The sequence below is a fragment of the Pantherophis guttatus genome, chromosome 3 (assembly GCF_059756535.1).
Source record: "Pantherophis guttatus breed Tessera chromosome 3, ASM5975653v1, whole genome shotgun sequence".
In the NCBI taxonomy this organism is placed as follows: domain Eukaryota; kingdom Metazoa; phylum Chordata; class Lepidosauria; order Squamata; family Colubridae; genus Pantherophis; species Pantherophis guttatus.
The window spans coordinates 27,665,015-27,692,395 of record NC_142065.1 but is presented as its reverse complement, the minus strand read 5'-3'; the positions used below and the strand labels follow the sequence as shown (position 1 = coordinate 27,692,395).

At 39.2% G+C, this 27,381-nt stretch overlaps 2 protein-coding genes across 5 annotated transcripts in view; one reads left to right on the top strand and one right to left on the bottom strand.

Annotated features, from left to right (window-relative positions):
- The window catches only part of ZHX3 (zinc fingers and homeoboxes 3), a 43,620-nt gene extending 35,738 nt beyond the window's left edge, over window positions 1–7,882 (bottom strand). Inside the window, exon 1 of the mRNA XM_087889170.1 lies at window positions 7,573–7,882. The gene's annotated coding sequence lies outside the window, so the exon portion shown is untranslated. The remainder of the gene's footprint in view (window positions 1–7,572) is intronic.
- The window catches only part of LPIN3 (lipin 3), a 65,593-nt gene continuing 45,416 nt past the window's right edge, over window positions 7,205–27,381 (top strand). Inside the window, exon 1 of one of the 4 annotated variants that reach the window (XM_034413917.3) lies at window positions 7,205–7,341. The gene's annotated coding sequence lies outside the window, so the exon portion shown is untranslated. Of the gene's footprint in view, window positions 7,342–22,778; window positions 22,897–27,381 lie in introns of those variants that run through there. The other 3 variants (XM_087889172.1, XM_034413916.2, XM_087889171.1) reach the window with 3 other exon arrangements.

Sequence of the window (27,381 nt, the reverse complement as noted above, 5' to 3'; positions counted from 1 at the left end):
ATTTTTGAACAATGACTCTCATAAAGTAGCTACAATCCACCAATAACTATGTTAGTGTTAAGAGGTCAGAAGCAATTTTTGATCGTAAAACCAGAATCAAGAGACAGATGTCCAATATAAAGCTGCGAGAAAAAAAATAGCCAAAAATGCAGAAAAAGATTTATTTAACATGAACATTTTATGAAAACATGCATCTACCTCCATTCAAAGTGTTTTAAATGTATGAATTTTAAGAACATGGAGATACCATATTTGATGCATCAAGGTTCAATATTGTGTTTATTTGCTGCAAACTAAGATATTGGCCAGAAGCATCATCCTTCTTGTTTATAAAAGAGAAATATTATTTTAAAATACTACAATATCTAAGTTACAGTATCAAAATAACATTTTCCAGCCAAATTACTTAACAGTTAAACTAAACAACAGAGATCAAATGAAATAAAGATATTTTAATGCAATAAAAGCTCTGTTAAATACAATTTATTTTGCCCTTCAATGCCTCACTGCCTTATAATTTCTTTTGCTGTTTGTTCATCTCTCTCTGATATTGGAAGTAAATTGAATTTATATTTATATTTCAGTCTAAGAAGTTCCAATACATGAGGAAACCTTTGGCTCCTCTACATCCATGAAGAATTCAACTTTCTTAGGACATCATGATCCTAATTAGGGACTAACAAAACACAAATGATGGCATGGAAAGAACACTGAGTAAATCAATCTGAAATTAAAATCGCAGATGGAAAAGAATCAAATCTACAAAAATACAGGGTTACCCATATTTATTCCCAAGATCTATAATTAGAAATTGGGGAGTGGGTGAAAGAAGACTTTTAGAGGAAAAGGGGACAAGATCAGGAAGAACTTAAGGCATTCAATTCTTAAAATAAAAATATTTTCCTTTCCTAAAACCTGGAGTGTTTAAAGAACATGATAATCCCAGACCAGTCATTTCCCAGAAATGTGAATCTTCCAAGTGAAAGTGACGCAAGATCCCAACACATGTGTTCCTTCCATCTGGCTTTGGCATCCCACTCAAACATTTCCAATTCCCAAAGCCCTCTGAAGCTAACTACATGCAAAACAGTGGCCCCTGAATCCAACGCAATCTTGACTAACTTATGTTATAAATGCAAGCCTTTACAAAACTTAATTACAGCACTTTTAAACGTAAAAAATTAACCCCAGATTTAAGATAGAATGAAAATTCTAGGGACTGTTTGTGATTCCTGATGCTGATGATTGCTGGATGACTGCGCCAATCTATTTCTCATCATTCTTGTCATGGGGATAAAAGTAGGAAAAGAACTGATGTAGGATCTAAATACAATAAATTAGTAAACAAACAAAAATAAATTAGCATATAAATCTACACCAAGCTTGTCCAATATGCGACCAGTGGGTTGCATGCAGCACTGGACAGCTAGTAATATAGCCCCAGAAGATTGTAAACTTTAAACATTATTATGTGATTTACATACACTAACTATATTATATATTTCATATGCGGCCCAAGACAATTCCCCTTCACTCAATGCAAGCCAAAAAGTTGGGACACCCACGAGTTATACTGCTGACATATTATTTTAAAGTGAGAGCGTTACAATTAGGAGGATTAAAAGGGCAGATCCAAGTTTTATTTTATCCACACCAATTATTTTCCCAACTCAAAATTATTTCCAGTTGCTTTAACTGCTGTAGGGGAAAACATACCTTGTCTGTCAGGTATGCTACCTATGATTGAGGAAATAACACACAACCATCAAAACTAGAAGCCAATCCCCTTTTAAAACAAGCTAAATTAGTGATCATCACATCAGATGGCAGCTCATTCCGTAGTGCAACTGAATCAATAAAATGCCTTTACCTATCACTCTAAGTCAGAGGTCTTCAAACTTGGCAGCCTTTAAGACTTGTGGACTTCAACTCCCAGAATTCTCCAGCCAGCTATACTTGTATTGAAGTCCACAAGTCTTAAAGCTGTCAAGTTTGGGGACCCCTGCTCTAAGTCTGTGTTTTTCAATCTTGGCAACTTTTAAAATACGTGGATTTCAACTCCCAGAATTCAGCATGCTAGCTGGAGAATGCTGGGAGCTGAAGTCCTCACATCTTAAAGTTGTTATGGTTGAGAAGCATTGCCCTTAAGTTAAAAAGACACAACTGTATATTCTCTCTTGTGAAAGTGGGAGAATAATCATCCTGATTGCTCTTCTTTCTATATTTCTATATTTTCCAGATCAACATTTTTATGGAGAAAACGATATATGGTATTTCAAGTGTGATCTTAATATATATTTTAAAAATACTAGAGAAATCTACATGTAAGAGTATGTACTGTGTTTGTGGCCTGAAGTCATAGGACCGTGATGGCGAACCTATGGCACGGGTGCCACAGTTGGCACGCGGAGCCATATCTGTGGGCACACGAGCGTTGTCCTACTCAGCTCCAGCACACATATGCGCGCTGGCCAGCTAATTTTCGGGCCTTCCGGGCCCACCTGAAGTCAGGAAATGGGCTGTTTCCAGCCTCCGGAGGGCCTCCCAAGTGGGGGACAGAAGGCCGTTTTCGTCCTCCCCAGGCTCCAAGAAAGCCTCTGGAGCCTGGGGAGGGCAGAAAACGGGCCTACCGGGCCCACCGGGCCATTGCATGCCAAAAGTGGGGGTAGCGCAGGGGGGTCACACGTGCATGTGCGGGGGGCGAGGGGGGGTGGGGCGCATTGAATTATGGGTATGGGCACACGCATGCGCGATCCCCCCACACACGACAGCAAAAAGGTTAGCCATCACTGTCATAGGAAGTCAGTCATATTGGCTGGAATGTGAACCCTAATACTTCAGTATGCAAGGTTACTCTGAAAACAAACAAGCAACCACATTAGTAAAATCCTTAATACTGATCACAACTTTAAAAAAAAGTTCTACCAGTTGAATTTTAAAACAACAGAAAAAAAAGGTATTGAGGCATGAATTATTATTCCAATCTAACAGTCAGTACTAACTGAAAGAAAACCAATTCTGTTATTTTTATGTATCTAAGTTAAACAAAATGAGATAAAATACTAGTGTTTACTTTAATATACCCAACACAGTTGCCATGCTAGAACTCAGTGGAATGACTTTACAGATTAGATTGTGTCCTCTGTTTTGATCAAGACATAGAATTGTAAGTGACACAATTTACATGGTTCACTATAAAATGGATCCCAGGTGACATGATAAGTCTTTCCAGTTCAACCACTGCAGTATGCTCTGGGGCTGCCTCTGAAGACTATTCGGAAAGGTCAGCTGATGTAAAATGCAGCAGTGTGAACATTACATGAGTTTCTGTATAAGTTACTCCTTTCCAGTGGTGGGATTCAAATAATTTAACAACTGGTTCTCTGCTCTAGTGACTGGCTGAGTGGGCATGGCCAGGGGATGTGACAAGCAGCACTTGGCCTCCTGAAGCCTCCTGTGAGAGAAAATAGACCGCAGGGGGGGGCGTGTCATACCCCCTCGTGCCCAATTTAGTAGGCCTCCCTGCACTTACCAAAATGGGGTGCGTGGGGACTCTTGGAAGGGGCGGGGACGGGCCAGCCAGCAATTTAACTACCGGTTCACCCGTACTGGCCCAAACTGGCTGAATCTCACCACTGCCCCTTTCCTATGCAAGCTGCACTTTACCAATTTGTTTCCTGGTCCTATTTAAGGTTGTTGACTTTTAAAGCAATACATGGCATGGGATCAGGTTAATTGAGAGACTACTTCTTCCTGATTTCATCTGCCTGTCCCACAAGATCCAACAGAATGGGTATGTTACAGGTTCAACTGTATTGCCAGCTACATTTGAACAGTCCTGGGAGACGGGCCTTTTCTGCTGTGGACCCTGTATTGTGAAATCTCTGCACCACAGAGGAGTCTGGTTTCATCACTCCTGAGTTTTTGAAGATCCCTCAAGGCCCAGTTATGCCCGCAGGCAAGGGGCAGATAAACTCATGAGATGGCTCCATTATTAACATCCCTCCATCCATTTTTTCTTTGGTCTTGCTTTTATATTTTTAATTTTTTTAATGGTTATAGGTAACAATTTGTATTTATTATTTTATTGGATTGTTGTACACAAACCAGAGTCACCCTCCGTGACATGGTTGGCCATATAAATTTGAAAAATAAATAATCACCAAGCACCCTCTCCCAGAATGAGGTAACTCTATTAATCTATGACACATACTTGTTATCAAGTTAACATAACTATCAAAGTTCCAAATAACTTAAGTCCAAATTATTTGAAGGTTCAGCCTTTTCTCAGGCAATCCTTTCTGTTCCTACAGGTCTGCTACAGGTGTCTTTCCTGAAAAGTGCACATTGTAATCAGGGGTGGGTTCTACTTGCCTTTACTACCAATTTGCAATGGGCGCGTGAGCACATGCACAGATCGTCAATTATGACGTCCGGGTGGGCGGGCGGAGCCTCCCGCCACTTTTACTACTGGTTCTATAGAACCGGATAGAACCGGAAGCAACACACCGATTGTAATCCTTCCCACTGCTAGCCCTCAATTCTGTAGAGCTCTTTTCCTATCTGCTTTTTCTTTTTTCTATATAATGCTCAGGACACCCTTTGAGCTGAGACTGTACTATACTTCTTAATGTATCCTATATGCTTGTTACTGTGTCGAAGTTTAGTCATTCCACTTGATTTTCCTACCAGGATATAAGGACACAATATTGAAAAGTATCAACATGCTTCAAGAACTCAAACAATTCTAACTACTGTTTGTTCATGAAATATGTACATCAACTCCAGACAGCTTTCAAGCTATTCAGGCTTGGTATTTTAATCCCAAAAACTGAAATAAAGCCCCAAAAACTGAAATTAAAAAAAATAAAATAATACAAGTTTCTGGTCTTTGTGGCAAAAAAGGAGAGAAGTACAGGGGAAGTAGAATGGTATTTTAGAGGAGAAAGATTCACACTTCTGTAAAAAAAAAAAAACAACTAAAATAATTTGTAAAATATGTTTCAAATAAACTATAGTTAATAACAGCCATACTTTGTACAACAAAATAAATATCTTCAAAAATTTGATGCAGCCCTGCCAATGCAGATTGATATGAAAACAGCTCAAAGGTTTTTCTGCCTTACAGTTGCTTTTCAATGGGATTTCCAAATGCATCACCTCACTCTCTGAGTGGTTTACAATGTCAGCATATTGCCCCTAAGAATCTGGGTCCTCATTAACTTTGAAAGGATGGCAGGCTGAGTCAATCTTGAGCCCGTCAGGATCGAACTCCAGGCTGTGGGCAGAATTAGCCTGCAATACTGCATTCTAACCATTGCACCACCAGGGTTCTTCCTTCCTTAGGTAAACTGGATTCGCTTAAAACTGTGTGATACACTTAACAACCGCACGGTTAGCTCAACAACTGTGGTAAAAATTATAATGAAATCAGTCATGTGATGACTCACTTAATCACTTACAGACTGAAATTCCAGTCTCCATTGTGGTTGTAAGTTATATATAAACCAAGAGAATCTTGTGACAAGTTAAGATAAACAGATTTATTACAGCATATATTTCATAGATTGTAGTCCATTTCATCAGACGAACAATATTTATTCTACATTATTTGCATGCATTATGTACAGAATATAAATTAAAGACTGTTATATACTTTATGTTTTGTATTTCACAACCACTTTATTTCATGCTTAACCATTTTTTTCACTTGCTCATTTCTACACCACTCTTACCTGCCAATTGTCATTTCACACATTTGATCTTGTGAATTCCACACCACTTAAATGTATTTAGCCATTAAGGATTTTTCATTGGTTTCACTGTTACATTTTAATATAGTTCCCTCTATAAAAATTATTCTCTTAGGCAAACTAAATTGCTTGCAAAGCTTTCCAGTAAATTGCTAGGCAAAACTATAAATATCAGTTAAATTCCGATTTGAATCATCAAGTCAATTCGATTTAAGCACTTAAGTGGAAGTATTAACTCAAAAGTGTTTCAATTCAGATTTCCAAATCAACAGCTGTTTCTGCATAGGTAGAAATGTCCAAATGAATTCAGAGGCATTAAGTAAAATTTTCTAGTTCAAGTAGAAAACTCAATTTAATTCAACAATTCATTCAAGTATATTTCAAATCAAATCGGTAAATTGAATATTTACATAATCCTACAAAATAGGATTGTAGAAAAGCCACCAGATGTAGGGGATAAAAGATGGAGGCAGTAAGACCGGGCAGCAACCAAACAACTTGAAAATCAGGAGGCAGGAAGAGAAGCGTAAGATGACACCCTCAATGCTTTTGACTGCTCCAATTGCTTTCCATGTACAGATCAGCTAAAATCTTTACAACACCCTTGTGCGACCAGTCCATATTATTTTCCCCATATAACATATATCCAGGCATTAAAAACAACGAGAGTAAAGATGAGGAGACATGGGGTAAAATAAGAAATGTAAGTCTGTATGTGAATGAATCAAGAGTGAAAAAAAAAAGAAACATAAAATAATAACGTTGGGACCGAAGAACTTTCCTAAGGGCCATTCAAGTATAAAAACTTATCCACAGTTAGCATGCAAAGGTCTCTTATTCCTTGCCAATTTTTTTTTTTTAGTAAAGAGGTTGAAGAACCTGTGGCTTTCCGAGACAGCCGAATGACAGTACAACTTTGAGCAGCCCCAGCCAGCAGGCCAATCTCCTGTGATGTAGGACAAGGGACAAGCTGTACTGATGTCAAAACCACTTCTAGGGAATTGAGCCAAAAAAGAAATGCCTTTTAGGAGATTAGAAGTTGTGGAGTGGTTTTGGTGGTGGTGGTGGTCGGGGGGAATAAAGAAAGAAAGAAAGGAAAGTTATGAAAAGTCAAGGGAGAAGAGATATAGCCAAGGCCGGAAAAGGAGGGATGGCTTGGAAGGGGAGAGGTCATAGACAGAAAGAGTCATAAAACTACCAGAGAAACAAGAGTTGAGAGAAACACAAGAGCAGCAGTGGAAGGAACTGCAAGTCAGCTGAAGAGTGGGAAGGAGGCAGGGAGGAAGAGAGGAAAAGCAGAGAGGAATTCTGATCTCTTGTGTGGCTGAGAAAGAAGCCCGTCTGGTGCTGGGGAGGACAGTGTGGCTGGAAGACAAAGGGAGATGGATGCGATGGGGGAAGTCAGCCTAGAATAAAGGGGTGGGGAGAAAAGATAGGAAAGCCACGGGGTGGGGTGGAGTGGGGGAGAAAAGAGAACTGGGTCAGGAGAAAGAGCGCAACTCGTTGGAGTGGGAAAGAGCTTCAAAACCCGGGTGGGCTTTGGGGGACACCGCAGTCGGACCAGAGAGGGGGCGCTTCCCAGGAGACCGTATGTTGGAGCGGAGCGGGAAAGGGTTTTGGGGAACAAGGGGCGCGGGGTGTGTGGGTGTGGAAGAGAGACGGAGCCGGAAAGCAAGGAAGGGGGCATGGAAAGAATGACAGGGTGTCTGGGGTGCCGGGTGGAAATCACGCCGCGGGACCCACCTGGAGCAGGTCCAGGTACGAGACCCGGAACTGGGTCGCCTCCAGCCCACTAAGGTCTCCATTTCCCAGGACTCACCTCCTCCAGCGAGACTTCCTAGGCAGCTCCCGATCGGAGAATCGGAGACACGTCCGGCCACCCAGTTGCCCAGGCCCGGACTGTGGCTCGCTCTCTCGTGGAGGCGGCCGGGAGTGGGGGGGGGGAGAGAAGGTGGGGGCTGCCGAACCGACGCCACAGCACCGACGTAAGCCGAGGGGGTGGGCTCAGTCACTAGGCTCGCCGTGCCGGGAGGAGGGAGAGAGAAAGAAAAAAGAAAAAAAAAAACCAGCACGGGCGAGCGCAGCAAACAAGGAAATCAGCACCGGCTTGCAACACAGAATGACGAAGTGACTGGGGAGTCGAAGCCGAAGTGAGAGTGACGTAATCAGACCCGTACGCATGCGCCCGGGTATCGGTACAGACTTGGGGAGTTGTTTCGTTCGACTTGAGGCTGACGGGGGATTTTTTTTTTTTTTTATGTTCCCTTTTGATAAGTTTGTTTGTTTGTTTCTCTTTCTTTTCTCGGGCAGATTTTTCTTCTAGTGGCTCACCCGGTTTTCCTCATCAGGTTTTTTCGCGTTTATTCTCGCCACCTCTTTTTTCATTTCTCAATTCCTTATTATAATTAACAGAGCACAAATATTAAACGGAGGGAGGGGTCGTCCTAAAGGCATCCCCTCCCCAGGCGTGGCAGGAAGGGGCAGAAATCATAGAAGCAGCCCGGCAAGTATCGTACAAGTCTCCGTGGAGAAGGGCAGCGCTATCCAGCCGAGCTCCGCTTGGCAAAATAATTCCAATTAAATTAAACCCGGCAACTCACGGCCCCACGTTTTTCAAAGCAAAGCCTTTCGAGCTGCTATGTTTGCGCCCCTTAGATTAATAGCGATTTACGGAATGAATTTCAAAAGCCGGGTTTGTACAACACATCAGCCGTAGCCGGCCAAATGCTACTTTCGTTCTGTGTTGCGCAAACCCTGTTGGGGGATGATGTAACCAGTAAGGCATATCCGTTCAATACTTTATAAAATAAAGTATTGTATTATAAAGTAAAGTATTTGGCACCTCACATCTGAGGTGCCAAATGTGGACGACCACAAGATGACAGCAAAGAGACTTTTCTGTAGCTCTTCACCGCCCCCCAGAGGTCATCTGCATTCTTTCCACCCCAGATTGATAACATCCAGATACCTACTAAATTCTCCCCACTCTTTTTTTTTTCTCATATGGGATTGCTCATAGTTATTGGTTTTTAAGCACAGATGTCCATAAAGATTCTGAATTAAAACTACAAAATAAGTGACGTAAGGTGAGTGAAGGTTTCATACTGGTAGTCCTTGACTTATGACCGCAATTGAGCCCAAAATTTCTGTTGCTAAGTGAGACATTTCTTACGCGGCTTGCCCCATTTTACAACCTTTCTTGACACAGTGGTTAAGTGAATCACTGCAATTGCAATTAAATAAATAAATAAATAAAAATAAATATGGTTGTTAAGCGAACCCGGCTTCCCCATTGACTTTGCTTGTCAGAAAGTCATAAAAGGGGATCACGTGACCCCAGGACACTGCAAATGTCATAAGTATGAGTCATTTGCCAAGTGTCTGAACTTTGATCACGTGACCATGGGGATGCTGCAATGGCCGTCAGTGTGAAAAACAGTCATAACTCACTTCATAAGTCAATTGTTTCAATGCTGTAACTGTCACAAAATGAACTGTTGTAAATTGAGGACTACCTGTAAGTGAAAAACTAAGAGAAGCTTCATGAGTGCTTCACAAGCTTTCATCCACCAACCCTTCTAGAAGATGTTTGGTGTGGACTTCCCAACTAAGTGCCTTCATATTTTTTAAAATTCCAACTCCCAGAATTCCTACGCAGCAAGAAAAAGCTTTGGTCAATGTATCCAGAGGTTCCTTTTTAGAGTAAGATGTGCTATTGATCAAAAGATACTGTACCCATGTAAGATCTTAAGCAGTTCCCTGCTGCATTGGAGCCCTGGCCCTTCAAAATCCATCAGTCTTTTCTCACAGTGGCCAGCCAACAGTAGGAAGCCCACTAGTCTCTCAGGAGATGACACTGCCATTAAGGTTAGTAGCCATTGCTACCAAGTTGGCTACTAAGGTTAGTAGCCAACTTCCCAAGTTGGTCCATGTGGGCTTAGTTGGGAATTGAAATCTCACTGAGAATCGCCTTGGTGAGTTGAACAACATAGAAGTTTAATAAAAATAAATAAATAAATATCTTAAAGTTGCTAAGGTTAGGAAACACTGGCCCAGAAAAAGCAAATATTGAAAGGTGTGTTGGGAGGGAAGAGAGATGGAGAACGGTTAAAAACAATGCTACATCATCTGTATCTCTTCATAATGTTTAGGAAACAGGGCAGCTGCCTTGCCTGCGAGTCCTTCCACCAAAAATGTGGAGGAATGACTTTGACTCTGGGTAAATTCTGCAATGCGTAATGATGCTTACTCTCTGATACATATGCATAGGTCTGCAGACTAAATTGGTTTTCATCAATTCGTTATGCCATGTTAAGTAAATGAATTGCCAGCAAAACAAACAGACTACCCACCCTGTTATTTATCTTAGGAACACTTTGGGGGGGGGGAATCAATACATGTAGTCCTCAATATACAATTGGGACTGGCAACTTCATCATTAACAATGCAGTCATATAGTGAAATGTCACATGACTATGCTGGACTTACCAGTATGACAGCAGCTCCATCACTTGTGGTTAAGAAAAACATCACATGACCATGACTTTTAGCTTCCTGCTGGCTTCCTCAATGTCTTTGCTTGTTGGAAGCTATGAAGAGCACAAATTGTGATCATATGACTCTGAGACACTGCCACCATCATAATGCATCAGTGCCCAATGGTAATCACATGACCCTAGGGATGCTGCAATGGTCCTCAGTAAGAACACTGGTTGTAAAGCTACTTTTCCAGTTCCATTGTAACTTCGAACAATCACTAAACAGGGCAGTCATTAACCAAGGACTATCTGTAGTTTCAGAAAACAGACAAGTGATTATATCTAGTAACATTGCCTATTAACGATGAAAGAAACATAAGTATATGTATTTATGAAGACGTTTCTTTGTAAGAGGTTTTCAAATTACCATCACTCCTACATTCTTTCAGAGTTTAGGTCAAAAGATCCTAAATTTGCTTCATGCATATGGGTGGAACTTCGTAAATAAATGTATGTGGGCCAACACGCTTCCTACATCCATACTATTTCTACATCCCTACTATTCAAGGAAACGTCCAAGCACAACCTGTTTAGTTAATGATATGGTTGTGCACACCCAGCTTTGGTCGTCTTCACCTTGTCTGACTCATTGGAAAGGGTGTCACTGTTCGAATGATAGTGCTTTACTGCTCCATCCTGTAGATCTTCTTTAGATGATGGTGCAAACAGTGGCACGTGGTTCTGTACCCAAGTGGTAGCCTCCTCCTCTGATAAACAGAGCAAAGGTGTCTATTTACCCCCTGTGTTTACGAAGACTTGACTTTGCTTTTTAACATAAGTCAGTCTAATTTACACTTGTCAAAATTATATGAATAGATCAGAGGTGGGTTTCAGCAGGTTCTGACCAGTTCTGGAGAACCAGTAGCAGAAATTTTGAGTAGTTTGGAGAACCGGTAGTAAAAATTCTGACTGGCCCCACCCCCTTTATTCTCTGCCTCCCAAGTCCCAGCTGATCGGGAGGAAATGGAGATTTTGCAGTATCGTTTCCCTGCCATGCCCACCAAGCCACACCCATAGAACCAGTAGTAAAAAAATTTGAAACCCACCACTGGTATAGATAGCTTTTTCTTTGGGTTTTGCAATGCACTTCACATGTTTAAAACAAAAGTAAACATTAGGAGGGATGGCTTTCAAATGGTGTTTGTTACAGAACATTTTTATACAAGGCACACTGAAGGAAAACCTGTAGAAAAGTATTTATTGAAATGAAATGGCACGTGAGGTTTAATTTAAACAAATGCAGAATGGTACTGAAGGAGGATGTTGAAAGTTAAATAAACAAGATTTGGTCTTTTCTGTTAGGAAACTCTCTGACTTCTTAATTATTGCTATGATGAATGGTGGTCAGGTGATATGATATACACATTTACCTATGTGCTTTACACCAGGAAGCCAGTATTCTTGTAAAGTACACCAAACACGTTGACACCTCACAACAAGTCATGCTTAATCACTGTTCGTATGTCCATGGCACATCAAATAAGATATAAATGGTTGGGTTTAGGCAAAACTGTATGTCAAAACCACACAAAGAGTATGGTAGCCTGGCATCCAATTTTAAGCCATAATAATGGCAAGTGGAAATATAATAAGAGTTATAATTGAGTGAGATACGATACACAGATTTTTATAATTTAAAAATAGTGTCTAATTTGGAGTATCCCTTTGAGTCTGAGGCCCACAGAAAATAGCCTTTGCTCAAAGTTCTTACTTTGATCCTATGGATGGACTATATAAGTAGGATACATATAGTCCATACATATGGCCTACACAAATGCAGACAATTCGTAGAGCTATAATGTATCAAAGTACATATAAATATAGCGAAGGGCTACATTTGTTGTTGCTATCTAGTAGTGGTGTTATCTCAGTTTTGTTGCCGGGATTAGATAACTTTTTAATATGGGTATTAATTCTTTCCACATCTTCTCAACTTTACCTCCCCAGATGTGCTTGAATTATATATGCAAGAGTTCCTTTTTCTGTCCATGTCATCTGGAGTTAATAAGAAGTTTACTACAACACATTCTAGAGATCCAAAGACCACTTAGATACTACTCCTCTTGACCTAGTTTATTTTCCCCTGAGATGGGAAAATATTGGCTCAGTGTTGCCTGTGGAAGTTCCTCACCTTGGTTTAAGGCACTTTGCTTAGGGTTCCCAAGGCCCTTAAGACCCTCATATCTCTTGCAAGATCCTTGTAAGAAAAAAAATAATAAATAATAACCCATCCTGTTTGGTTTGGGCTTTGTTTTCCTGCATGAGAATTTACATTATTGGGGTAAAAATGATTTGGTGCTTCTGTTTTGTTTTCTCTTTGCTGAATCATCTTAAAAAAACCCTCTTTGTTGATCTCCTAAAAAATATAAGAGCCCTTTTCAAAGAGCCAGCTCAGCACCCAAGACATGAAAGTCCAGTTTATTTCGCTCATTACTCCAACTTCTCTCGAGTTTAAAATCATTCTGGCTGTCACAGGCCTCTGTGATCATGTGATTATGACTTGGATGCTTGGTGTCTTGTCCAGATTTACAAGAGTTGCAGTGTCCCATAGTCACGAAATCACAATTTGCAACCTTCCCTGCTGGCTTCCCACAAGCAAAGTCAGTAGGGAAGTTTTTAGTCATGGTTATGTAAGGTCTTCACCTAAGAATTACATGTGATTTGCTTAATGATAGAAATTGGGACTGTTGCAGAGGTGGGTTTCACATAATTTTATCACCGGTTCGCCACACACTGAAAATGTGAGCGCGCATGGCTGGCACGCATGCACGCAGCTTAGAAAACATGGCTAAATAGGACGGCATAGTGCCAGGGTGGGTGGGCGGGTCCACTCTCAGGTCGCCACTGCCAGTTTTCCCGAATCGCTCTGAACCGGCTGAATACCACCACTGGACTGCTGGAACTGCTTTTGCTAAGCGGCATGATTATATGATGTCTTGCTTCTATTTTTCTTTCTATTTTTTCTTTTTTTTTTGCACTTTTTACTTTTCTGCAACCTTCTGTTTTTTAAGTTGAATTTATATTTATGCGAAGGCTCCTGAATTGGGGCTGAAAGACAAAAGAGGAAGCCGTATGCTCCATCCCATATTTGGGTAGCCCTGATTTTTTAAAAAAATTCTATTTTTAAAAAATTTCCTTTTTTTTTTAGTTTTTATTTGTTTATCATTTTAATTGTAACTTTTAATAAACTTGCTATAAAAATGTTGATCATCAACAATAATCTAAGTGAAGTACTTGTTGGTGAAATAAAGGAAGAAAATCAAGATCAACCTCCATGACACTAAAATAGTGGGTGTGCCTGCCTGCCTGCTAATATAGTAGTTTTGGAGTAAAAGTCAAAATGTACTTCTTTCATATGTTTGTGTGTGCACATACACATATAAGAGGGGGATATTTATATTCTACATGTGGGCTTGTGTACCATCTGCATGGATAAAATTTATGAACATTTTATATTTTGTACACGCATGAGGGTACATTTTTGCCTCTGTATAACATCTCTGTTCTCATAAGAAGTAAGAATTATCTGAAGTCTCTTCATTATATATTGTGAAAATTCTTCCCCTGCTGTGGCTTTTTGTCCCCTTTTGTTGTAAGCAGGCTGTATAAGTATTAGCTGTATTAGTATCCAGCCAAACAGCCATTCCTTTAAAAAAAAAAAAAACTAGGATTTTTAATCATGTTTAGTGCAGTATTTCTTAACTGGGAGCTTTACAGATATATGTGACTATAATTATCATGTTGATTGCGGGAGTGTAAAAATTATATTCTGGTATATAGTATAGATACGATGGGACTACATTGGGCAGACATACATGTGAAAAGGAATCTTGGTGGAACACAACTTAAACGTGAGATGGAGCTACCAAAAAAAAAAGCAAATGCAATTCTATTCTGTAACAACAAAAATGCCCTTATGAATGCTCAGTGTTCCTGCCCTCTGAGAGTCATACCTAGAATACTGCATCCAGTTCTGAGCATTGTGGTTTAGAAAATGCATTGGGAAAATGGAGCATGTCCAAGATGAGACTGGGAAAAAAGCTTGTGAGAAACACTTGGAGGCTCTGGGTGTGATTAACCCAGAGAATAGTAAACTATGTGGTAGTATTTGAAGAGTATCAGGTACAGAGGTGGGTTTCAGCAGGTTCTGATCAGTTCTGGAGAACTAGTAGTGGAAATTTTGAGTAGTTCAGAGAACCAGTAGTAAAAATTCTGACTGGCCCTGCCCCCATCTATTCTCTGCCTCCCAAGTCCCAGCTGATTGGGAGGAAATGGGGATTTTGTAGTATCCTTCCCCTGGATTGGGGAGGAAATGGAGATTTTGCAGTATCCTTCCCCTGGAGTGGGGAGGGAATGGAGATTTTACAGTATCCTTCCCCTGGAGTGGGGAGGGAATGGAGATTTTACAGTATCCTTCCCCTGGAGTGGGGAGGAATGGAGATTTTACAGTATCCTTCCCCTGCCATGCCCACCAAGCCACACCACGCCCACCAAACCAGGCCCACAGAACCAGTAGTAAAAATTTTTGAAACCGACCACTAATCAGGTAGATGACATATTCAGAACTATTCCAGAAAACAATACAAGAAAGAATAGGTTTAGACTGCAAGAATGTCAATTGTTATTAAATATCAGGACAAATTTCCTAATGGTAAAAGCTGTTTGAATTTGGAACAGTCTTCTAAACAATGAAACAGTAATTGTTTCTTTATACTGAAAGAGGAATGGCCTTGAAAAGGAAGGAGAAACAGATGCTGCCAAGACAACAGAAGATAAAAGAGGACTGAATTCAGGGCAGAAAGGTAACCTGAGAAAATGCTTCAAGTCCTCCCTAGTTCTCAGAAAGATAAGGGGAGAAGTGCATTTAGACTTCCTAGATTTTTAAGTATAGATTTGTAATAAGCCTACTGCTATTCTACATGATTTTGGTTTCCTCGTCTGATCTACCTTGAAGGGCTGACAGCCACTGAGGGATTTCCAATTTCAACTGAGTTTGTGTACTAATGGATATCTGAAACCTTCTATTAACAAGATGTCTTTCTTCCCTAAAAGTTATGTAGTCTGGTCCAAGAGGACATTAGGGAGATCATTTGCTTGGCATGGTGATCTATAGGCTACCCCCACAGTAATAATTTATTCTTTCATCTTCCATATATTCTTATTCAAATATTTTTGACCGGTCTTTTGAGCTTATATTTCAGGATCTCAATATATATGTGCATTTTGTTCACATATGTCCTTTAAAATGTCACTCTTCTGATTTATTCCTTTTCAATGCGTTATACTTTCAACATCCACACTCTACCCTTGAATTTCATCCCACCAGATTTCAGTAATATCTACTAAATCATATCGGCCTTCATGTTTTAAAACTTCTAGTTCTTCCTGTTGTTCCCCATAATCTTTGTACTTATATATAGTTGCTGAAATCCCTCGGTCGTGCAATTTGACCTGTTTCTGATGGTAATTACATGGTAATTGTTGGGTCACCCTTCCTCATCATTCCCAGTACAATATTTGATGTTCCATTATCATTTGGATTGCCTTCTTTCTCCCCTACCAGATTTAGTTGAAAGCTCAACAAATCAGATTCTCAAGATGCCTTCCAAACATATTCTTATATTCATTCTCTCTCCCTCCCCCCCCTCTCTCTGAAAAGGCATCCATTCAAACAATTCAAATAATTCTTGTGGATATCATCTACATAGTTACTCATTTCCAATTTTCTTTTCTCTCTTCTTGGATAATGTTCTTTGACACAAAGGAGGGAATAAAGCAATAACTGGGTCTATAGCCTCCTATTCTGGGATTCATAACTGAAATGTCTTCAGGTCTCTGTTTAGCTTGTTCTCAATGGATCTCCAAATATCCAAAGTGATATTTGTCAGCAGCTTTAAAGACTCTCAGCATCTTCCCATCACATCCTGAATGTGTACTCTGGAAAGGCTATAGACCACCATATACAGTATTGGCAATCCGCCCACAGATTGCTCTTTCAGCCCCTCATATTGGAAGTTTCCAATCATCACAACTTATTGCATCTTACTCTTTGGACCATATGCAGGAATCCTTCCCTTCACCTGTAGTGTCTGCTTTCTTAGTCTCTGAGCCTTGTGCATCAGCTTTTCAACCAGAGATACAGAAACATCACCAACAGTTGTGCCCTGGAATCCTATACTGAAGCTTCCACTATCTCAATCCTTTCTGCTTGTCTTTCTTCTATCTTCTGGGAAGCTTCTTGGAAGTATTGTCCTACCACACATTTTCTTATGTCTGATTCAAGAAATCCCCACCTTTCCTGATGAGCTAGGAAGTGGACATTTTTTGCCTTAGTTCCTTCACTTTCTCTTCCAATAAGGCAGTCAGCTTACACTTGAAACATGTGTAGTCTGGTATGCTCAAGGAGAAAAACAAACATGGCACTTCCCCCTGCAAGTCAAGAGATCAATTCCCTCTATCATAACAGAGGGAATTTGTCCTTTGATGAACAAATCATGGCCTCCCCACTGAAGACCTGTTTGTTTTTCCTGTTTGTCCATTTTCTGAGAAACAAGTTTATGTCTCCTGAAGCTGATTCAACTAGGTCAGCAATCACACACAATGGGTAATCAGCAACTCTCAGGAAGCAACCAGCGGCAATCAGTCAGCAATTTTTTATCCCCTTTCTTTTTCCTTCTTTCTCTTCTGCATCTTCCCTGTCCTTACTTGAACCCCCCTGTCAAATTCCTGTTCACTCTAGTTTTTAATGTTGGAAGCAGAATTGGCATGATGACTTTGTGTCTCTCCCTCCATAAAAATAACAGCTTTAAAAATTACATTTCACATGATGTTCAATTGTTTTTATTTATACAGAGAAGTTGGGAAAAGTTAGTAAAATATGTATTATTTTGTAATAATCTCCTATTGGTGATGATTAATGATGTCTATCATATATCATCAAGGTTACTAAGTTTTAGTATTCATGCTTTGCCTATAGATTAAAATAAGATTATTGGTTTAATGTTCAAAGTTTGTATCTTTCTTGTCAGTTTTTGTTGTTGTTGATAAATGGTATGAAAATAAATATTTGAGGGGTCCTTGATGCTCTCTGAACTTTGTTTTCTTGCAGACATTTCATTACTCAAACTAACAAGCAACCTAGTTTCATTACTCAGTGCTAGCAACCTAGTTTGGGTTGCAAGCAAACGTCTGCAAGAAAACAAGCAATCTCAGAGAGCACCAAGGATCCCTCATTTCAACCCTTTGCTACAGATATTCCCCTTTATATTGGTAAATAAATATTTACTGAAAGGCATGGAATCAAGTAAATGTATCTTATTTTTCTTCGTGATTAAAAATAATAATAAACATTTGCATGGGTCTTAGGCATTGTGCCTACAATAGTAGATAGATCAATCTAGGCTTGAAGCAGAAAGATATTATATATTTGGGAATGCACAACCTGACTCTGTAGTCTCTTCCCCAAACCCCCAAAACTTTAACCTTAGATTGTCCACTGTTGACCTCACCCCATTCCTAAGAGGTCTGTAAGGGGCATGCATAAGCGCACCAGCGTGCCTACCGTCCCTGTCCTAATGTCCCCTTTTATTCGTAACCATCTTATGTATTCATAATCATGTTTATCATGTTTATACATTTCATGTATTCGCAATCATGTTTATACTTTATCTGTAATCTTATATATGCTTGATAAATAAATAAATAAATAAATAAATAAATAAAAAAAATGAATTAATACTTGAGAGTTGAGCAAAACTCTTGCTTACATAGACACAACAATATTGCTTTCTCGGCAACAGTACAGAATAATGGGCTATTAATAGAATATTTATAGCTCAGGGTTGAATTGTGGAGACAGTGGTGCTCTCTGAGCTTCATTGTTTTCTTGCAGATATTTCATTACCCAAGTAGATAAAACTTTCAGTTCACTGAAGTTCAACAACCAAAGTCAGAGAGCACCAAGGACTTTGCTCCATTGGTCTCCCTCCCTCCCCCCTCTCCCTCCCTCCCTCCCTCCCTCTCTGTGTTTAAACCCAGTCTTAGCCATAAAACTCAGTGGTAGACTTTAGACCAATCATGGTCTCAATCCAACTTTCTCACAAGGAGGTTGTAGTGAAAAAAAATTGTTGGAGGTTATAGTACACAGCTACCTTAAGGTGGAATATAAATCTAACAAATGATAACTCATCTTTCTCTAATCTGCCTTGATGGTCTGGAATTATGGAAATTCAAGTTCAGACTTGAGGAAGGCTACTATAATATCCCTTGTTTGTTTTGGCCTTTCTATTTGGAAGAAAAACAGGCAGAGTCAGAAGAAAATGTGAGGTTAATCCAGATGATTACACATCAAGACACACCTCATAAATCACTTTAAATCCATCACCACCAAATGTGGTATTGTACTTGTTCAGAAACAAGGAGTGGATGTATGGAATGAGTTGCTTTATGCATCTGTACCTTGTTTTGAGACGTTATGGTTAGCTCTTACAGTATTTCACTTTGAATGTTCTCTTCAAGATACCAATAAAAGGCATTATTCCATGTCATCCAATTCCAATACTTTATTTATACATATGCATTTAATTTTGGGGATATGCAAATAGATGGGGGAGGTTTTAAAACAGGCACTTGAAAATTAAGAACAGATATGTCAATTAACATTAGAGAAGGCCTCTGTGTTTTCAGGACAATATACCAGAGATGACATGGCAGGATGGCTCAGACAGACACACTTCCATCCTCATAGTATATTTAGGAAAAATTGAAATAAATTTAAGGTAGTCCAAAATATGGAAATGGATCTTTGGATTCTGAAAATTTTCATAAGCAGAAAATCATTAATATATATTTTGAAATCTTATCACAATAAGATATTATCTGGGATTGGCTACAATTGCTATTTGAAAGAGCAAAGTCCATGGTGAGCTTTGAGTTCAAATATAAATTCATCATTGATTACATTTAGATGTGACAAACTACAATCCTATGCTCCTTTCCTTGAGAATAAATAGAACTGAATTGAACTTGGACCTCTGAGCAATATTGTAATAAAGTAGGAATGTATAGAAAAATGTTTACTTTACCTAATTTTTAAATTGTATTATTCATTTCACAGTTACTTCCCATTTAACTAATGGAATAGGGACATCCTTATGAGGGACAAATTTGAAAATTAATTCAGTGTATAAATGTTTTTTGGGGGAATGAGTTACATTCCTCATATAATTAGCACCATTATTCTAAAAGTTATAAAAAGTCTACATTTTGTCTATTGCCCTTCAAATGCAGTATGGTTTGTAAAACATAGCTTGAAGTTTAGACTTAGTTAATCTGATTTTATTCAATAAACCATGGTTAAGCTGTTACAATATTAACTTGTTCTATGAATACACTCTTAATATTTTTCTGTTTGATTTATAAGGTGGTAAAGATCCAGCCAATATGCAAAAAATATGATCACTAGTTAAGATCACACAAATGCTAAGCCACAAACAAGTCATATTATGGCGTAGCATGAACTCACCCTGTGTCTGTCCGCAGCATATTTGTTTTATATTGAATCCATTTATCTGAGCATGGAGATAGAGAACCTAGAACGAATAGGATTAACAAAGGGAGCCAAGGAACTAAATACAGATGAGTGATTGCCATCTTGTGGTGAAATCCTTTCTCTTTGGGGGCTAAATATTTAGCAGCAACAGCAGCTGCTTTTGATTGCTGCAACTTAAACCTCTAAAGAGAAACAATCCTTGTTGAGAAAGATATAGTTTTATTAGAAGTCAAATGCATTGCAATAGTGCACAGCCAGAATTGAGAATCGCACACCAAAATCCCTAAATTCAACTTTTCTCTCTCTTAGCTGCCTCCCATCACTGCCCCCGCAACCATGTTCAAGCAAGATGTTTTGAGAATGGATACGTAGGGCATAGGTTGATATGCAGCTGTGTTCTTCTCCCAGAATGACCTTGGTACAGCAAGCAGCGTCTGGGAGGGGAAGGGTTATACAGTAGTTCCTCTCGCTTTCCCCAAGCAGCAGTAACTTTCGCTTTCCCCCAAGCAACCCCTCCTTCCATCCACCCTCCTCATAGTTCATGGCAGACTATCACTGCATTGTAGAACTTTATAAAGTGTCCAGACCCCAGCAAGATACATTGGTAGTCAAGCTGTATTTTGCTTCTGCTACACCCAGATTTTGTTTTCCTCACTGCAAGAAAATCTGTTGGAAGAAACAGAATTTTCAACATATTAAAGGTACAAAATACAAGTGAGTAATGGATAGGGACTAGGAAAGAGCAATAAAATACCCAGATATGCTTTTTTCCCTTTATAGTAATGTTTCTCAACTTCAGCAACTTTAAGTTGCATGGACGTCAATTCCCAGAATGCAATGCTGGCTGAGGAATTCTGGGAGTTGAAGTTCACACATCTTAAAGTTGCCAAGACTGAGAAACACTGCTCTACAGCTTGCAAATCATTCTAGCTGCAGAGCCATTTTATGTGAATAAAAATGTTTAAAGGAGAGAGGCATTTCATTGAGTAAACCGTGCTTGCTTTTGAATAAACATGACCAAAATGAATGTGCAATCCTTTAAAGGCATCTATTTATTTTAAAATTCAAGAATTTATTATTTATTATGCTTCACAGGAGATAGTCAAAGAAGTCAGGATGGCAGCCATGATGAAGCTCTGTCTTCTATATACAATGTGGTACATGGTATATTGGGAAAAAATTGCCAAATTATATGGTATGTTACATTGAAAAATAAATAAAACTTTAAATTCAAGGTGTTGGGCATGGCATCATTGAGTCCAACTAGTATGATCACCATATTTAGAGGAATAAGTCTACTACACACCCATACTCAGAAGTGAGAAACCTGCCCAAATAATACTGACCCCATGCTGGCTTAGGAATTCTGGAAGTTGAAGTCCACAAGTCTTAAAGTTGCCAAGTTTGGAGATTCCTGCAAAATAATATGAAAAATGTGCACCCGCAGATAAACTAACTCACATTTTGGTCTGCTTTTCAGCGGATGAGCTGATCCACAAGTATATATGGGAAACACGGTACTTTAAAAAGTATATATTCATGGATAGGCTGTTTAGGTGGCACAGTGGTTAGAGTGCAGTACTGCAGGCTACTTCACTGACTGCTAGCTGCAGTTCAGCAGTTCAAATCTCACTGGCTCAAGGTTGACTCAGCCTTCCATCCTTCCGAGGTGGGTAAAATGAGGACCCAGATTGTTGGGGGCAATATGCTGACTCTGTAAACCGCTTAGAGAGGGCTGTAAAAGCACTATGAAGCGGTATATAAGTGCTATTGCTATTAGGTGCATTGTGGCATCTAACATTCTCAGCTTCTCTATGAATATATATGGAAGCTTTTATCCTATATGGATCAACACAACATATCCTACTCAACTGTGTCCAAGGATCAGGAGTGAGAAGCAGTGTTTTGCAAGGGTTCTCTCCTCCTTGAAGGGACAGTTCCAGTTAGGGCATGTGTGAGGGTTGTACTTGGTGCTTATGTTGTGGTGTGTCTCAGACTCAACACTTATCCGTCTTATTTAATATTAATATTAATGACACTGCTGGGAGAGTTTATCTTCTAGCATGGAGTCAGGGAATATTGGTATTTTGAATTTAAACCAAAGTTTCTCAACCTTGGAAAATTTAAGATGTCTAGACTTCAACTCCCAGAAATTCCATTCCCTCAATACTGGCTGGAGAATTCTGGGAGTTGAAACCCAGATGCCTTAAAGATCTCAAGGTTGAGAAACACTAATCTAGACTAAACAGATGTGGTGAAGGCCATATCCCAATGCCATCCCATCCATTTCTGCTTTTAAGTCAAGGTTTCTGGTTCAGTACAATGCTTTTTACAGCTGTAAAAGTTCCAAAGATAAAAACTATAATTTTCATTTTTAATACTACACAAACATGATTCTTTCATTCCCCCACATACAAATGTGTCATACACAATATGATTCCCAAAGATTTAAAGTTTTTTCCTCAATACTTTGGCAACAATCCTGTCCTGTTTATAAGGAAGCTAGTCCCACTGAATTCAAGGGAGACTTGTTTTTAAAAGTAAATCTGAACAAATTGCACAATTTTTTTTGCCAAAAGCAATTTTCAAGGCCATCTAATGGCTGAAAGCCTATTTTCTATCACTGATGAAAATTTTAAGCTGCTTACTTTTTATTTAGTTAGAAAAACCCTGTTTCTTGAAACTGCATTGCTAAACCCATTACCGATCAATAGTCATTTGAACAATATGGAACCCCTTCCTTCCAATTCAGGTCTCATTACCTTATGCATGAAACGAGCAGAATAAAGTGAATTAAAGTGACAGCAAGTATGCAGTCAGATAGGTTTATAATGAAAGAAAGCCTGAGTAGGTTTCTGACTATTCCTGAAGCTCTGATTGCAACACGCTAGTGATGCTTGCAGTATAGACTCCTCCCACCTGCTCAGGTATGAGGAAAACAGGAAGCATCGGGCTGGAGTGGGTGGAGCAGTATCTGTACTTAGTTACCTGTTGAATTCAATCTCATGCTTCTTTCAAAGTCCACAAATTGCTGAGGTTGGGTTAACTACTCCAGGTAAGACGAGCTGAATGGCAAATACTGGGAGTGAGTTACTAAACTGTAAAACCATTTTAATACCTGTATCATTTGGTAGCAATTGGGGAGTGTTACTGCCTTTTTTAAAATTTACATCGCTAGTGATTGCTTTGGAAACAGAGGAATCTTTTAGTGAGGTGCATTAGCTGAGCAGCAAGACTTGTTTTAAAGAGAAAATATTTCACTGTATTGTCTAAGTTGGGTTGTAAAAATAGTGCAGCTTGTGCATTCTTTTATTTGCTGGTATTCAATATATGTGAGCAAGTGCTACCTTGTTAGCCTTCTCTTACAAAATTTATGGTACAATACAATTCAATGAAGCATGAGGTATTTTACAATTTATTATGGAAGACCATGCTTCACTGTAGAAGAAACAGATATGACTAATGAATTTCCCCAATAATACAATTACTGCTTATTTGTATATATCAAGCTGGTAAAACCTGAGTCTCTCCAGGTGTCCTAATGAGTTTGTTTTAATATAATAAAAAGGGAAAATATTAAATCCATGTAGAAGAGTTCTAATATATTGAATGTAATGCTATTTAAATTTAGATGAAATCAGTTTTAATTTGTAGCTTACACCCAAACAAAATTTGGGCTTTTTTTCTTTCCTCATTCTACTTAAAAGTCATGTATAATTCTTGGCCTGACAAAGCTTGCATCCCTCTGTTCACCATGCATTACAAGAAGCAGCAGCTGGCTACCCTTCTTCCATCTTTCACTGTGAGGTCTCCAAATTAGTGACTGACCCAAAGATTTGGGATCTTGGCCCTCTATTTTTCAACTTTATCCAGTGGTTGTGATGATGAAGTGAGATGGTGAGATTATAGCTATGTTGTTTTTCCTGACAGGATAGGTTGTAATAAAATAACAGACTCTCGTTTCACTGAGTCCTGCTAATCTCTGTTTTTTAATTTATTTTTCTGCCTTAGTATATATGTAATTATTACAGAAATTTAAATAGTATCCAATGAAATGGATTTGTTGCTCTTACTCCTTTCTTAGTTATACATCCTGGACTGTTAAATAGTTTTGGGAGAAAATTCATTTGTGCTTTGATATCTAAACCTCGCTGAATTATCTTTCCTGCCAAGTCTCTTTTGTCTTTTTGCGGGTTATCTTTCCCCATACAATATTAATGTCAGTTTCAACTCATTATCTTTCGCTTTCCAGCTGCTCCCACTTTTCAATCTTAAGTAACTGGGTAAGATGGGAGAGTAGATTAGCAGTAGAGGAGAAATAATGCTTTGCTTTGATAAATGCATCCATCTTCCCCATATTACATACGGCCTCCAACATTCAGTATGATATGTATCTTATCCATCATCCAAAAAGGTTTCCCCAGTGGTAAGGAATATCCTTTCTTGGGTGAAGAAAGGCAAGCTATACCCTCGTGATTTGGCTGAAAAAAGCCTGAGAATGCAAGTGGTGGAAACATGCATGTAATTGCTAACCAAGGTATTTGATGAAATATATTCCATTTTCCAAGTATTTCTTTCATAGGAAAAATATGCTTTGTATCTCACAGATATTATAATAATCTCTTTTATTCATTAAACATGAAACTCAACTGAATATTTAAAAATGTGTCACAAATATGATTGACTGGCGCTAATGGTTGATATGGGTTGCTGCCTAGGTATCAACCAAGTATCTTCTTAAAATATGTGATGTTCCGAGTAGCGCAGTTTTTTGCAGTTCCCCTGGTGTTATTGCAGGAAGCTTCAATTTGCTGATGTATCTTATAAAATTCTTGGACATGGTACCAAGTTCCCCGATGACAATGGGTATCACTGTTACATGTTTCATCCATAATCGCGTAGTTTCGATGGCCAGGTCGCGATACTTCATGATTTTTTAAATTTCTTGTATAGGAAATAAGTTGCTTTCCTTTGTTGATGAAGATAGTAACAATTTTTGTAAAGAAATGTCCTTAAAGGACTGTCATTGCTGAATATATGAGGATTTTTATGTTGAAATATTTCTGCAGGTGTGTGCTTTGTTGAGGAGGGGGCCATTTACAATAGCTGCTTTAATCTTTAAAAAAGAAACGAGAGAGGGGCGGAGGTCGGGGGAGAGAGTGGGGGGAGAGAGAGAGAGAGAGAGAGAGAGAGGGAGAGAGGGAGAGAGAGAGAGAGAGAGAGAGAGCTTTGTCGAAAACATTTCTCCTTTCAAATCAGGGGTGAAATGCTACTGGTTCAGCCACTTTGCCCAAACCAGTATTAAAAAATGTAAAAAAAAAAAAAGTTTCAACGATCAGCTGAGCGACACACAATTGTGAGAACTTTTTTTTTTTTTACTTTTTTAGCATTTTTTTACTACCGGCTCGGGTGAATAGGTAGTAAAAAATGCTTTTAAAAAGTAAAAAAAAGGCTCTGACAATCACAACTGTGTCGCGCAATCGTAAAAGTATTTTTTTTTACCTTTTAAAAGGTAAAAAAAAGGTTCCAATGATCGCGCAGCACAGCTTTGATTGTTGGAGCCTTTTTTTTTTTACCTTTTAAAAGCATTCTTTTACTACTGGCTTGGGCAAATAAATAGTAAAAAAATGCTTTAAAAAAACTAAAAAAAGAGGCTCCGATGATCACAGCTGTGCCATGTAATCGTCAGAACCTTTTTTAAAAAACTTTTTTAAAGCATGTTTTACTATCTATTCGCCCGAGCCGGTAATAAAAAATCCTTTTAAAAAGTTTTTTAAAAGGTTTCCATGCGCACCACAGCTGATCACCCCGCTACGCACTGCTCTACTTACCTTCCCAAGCCTTCCTTTGGTGTGCCCTGCACATGTGCGCAGCTCGTATTTGGTACACACATACGTGCATGCATTTGGCGCGTGCACGGCTAGCGAACCAGTAGTAAACTGGTTCAGATTTCACCATTGTTTCAAATGTAAATATATTCACCTATTTTTTGCAATTCAAATATTGGACTTCTTTTGATACTTTCACAGTTGAACTTTGATAACTGGGAAAGATTCTAAAGTCCAGTTAAGCTTCATAATTCTGAAATGGATAATGCATTAATATGATATGATCTCATAGCTTGAGCAAACTGGAAATTTACTTCATCCGAAAGCTTAATAAGGGAAGAATTACTATGCTATCATGACATATAAACCATAAAATACTGTAGTTTAAGATAGCTTTCTCTACTCATTCCACTGGAATCTGCTATCGTCCCATCCTTTCACCTCCTATTCAGTATAGCAACGAAAGCTAAACTTTTCATTCATTTATATGTCCTCTTCATGCTTTACATTTCAGTTAGTCTTTTTGGAGAATGATCTACTCTTTTTAACTTTTAATGAGGTATCCTGAAATCTGAACATCATCTTAAATTTTTTCCGGTCTGGGGAAATCTATCAACTATCCATAGGTTTTATCTTTTCTACAACAGTTTTATCTTTTTAAAGCAGCTTAATTCAAACTGGGAGAAGCATGTCTGTTTTGCTACATTTTGCTGCAGATACATAGTCATGGTCTCTCTCATACATAGTCTCTCCTATGTTCAACATGGAGGAAAACATGATGGAAAAACTCAGAACTGCTGCTTGCATGTACACTATTTACAGGTCTCTTTTGAAACTATTAAACACTATGGCTGCTTAGTAATGCAGAAAGGAGAATTGTAGCCTCTGATAACTTCTGTGCTATGAGCTTGGCTGCAGAACTGCCAATTACATAGAGGAGAATGCTCAGCTCAGCAGGTTACTATGAAGAAAAGGCTCTGTCTCATGACCTCATGGCTCTGTGCATGGAGAAGATGAAGACACTGTTGTTTATAGACCCTTTCAGGAGCAATGTGTGTTTTTTTTTAATTGATATTTGTCATCATCAGCCATTCAGCCTCTGCCCCTCTATGGATAAGCACACTCCATGCCCTTCTGTCTCACACTGTCTCTTCAGATCTGCCAGTGTCATTCTTTATAATGTCCAGCCAGTGGCTACTAGGGCGGCCCCTTCTCCTTTTTCCATTGATCATTCCCAGCATGATTGACTTTTCGAGTGAGTCAGTTCTCATGACATGACCAAAGTATGACGGCCTCCATTTGGTGATCTTGGCTTCAAGTGATATTTTTGGTGAGGTTTGGTCTAGGACAGTTATGGCGAACCTATGGTACGCGTGCCGGAAATGGCATGCAGAGCCATCTCTCCAGACACACGAACTGTCACCTGTTGCTCTTCTGGGTTCCAGTATGCCGGCCAGCTGGTCTTCACGCATGTGGGAGCACCAGAAACCAGAAGAGCAACCGCCCAGTACACATGCACACACCGGGAAGATAATCTTCCGGTTTCTGGCACACACACATGCACACTAGCCAGCTGGTCTTCACATGTGTATGGAAGACCAGGTGGCTGGTGTGCATGTGCATGTCAGAAACCGGAATATCATCTTCTCAGTGCGTGCATGCGCACCAGGCAGCTGCTCTTCTGTTTTCCGGGCACGCATGTGAGCGTGCTC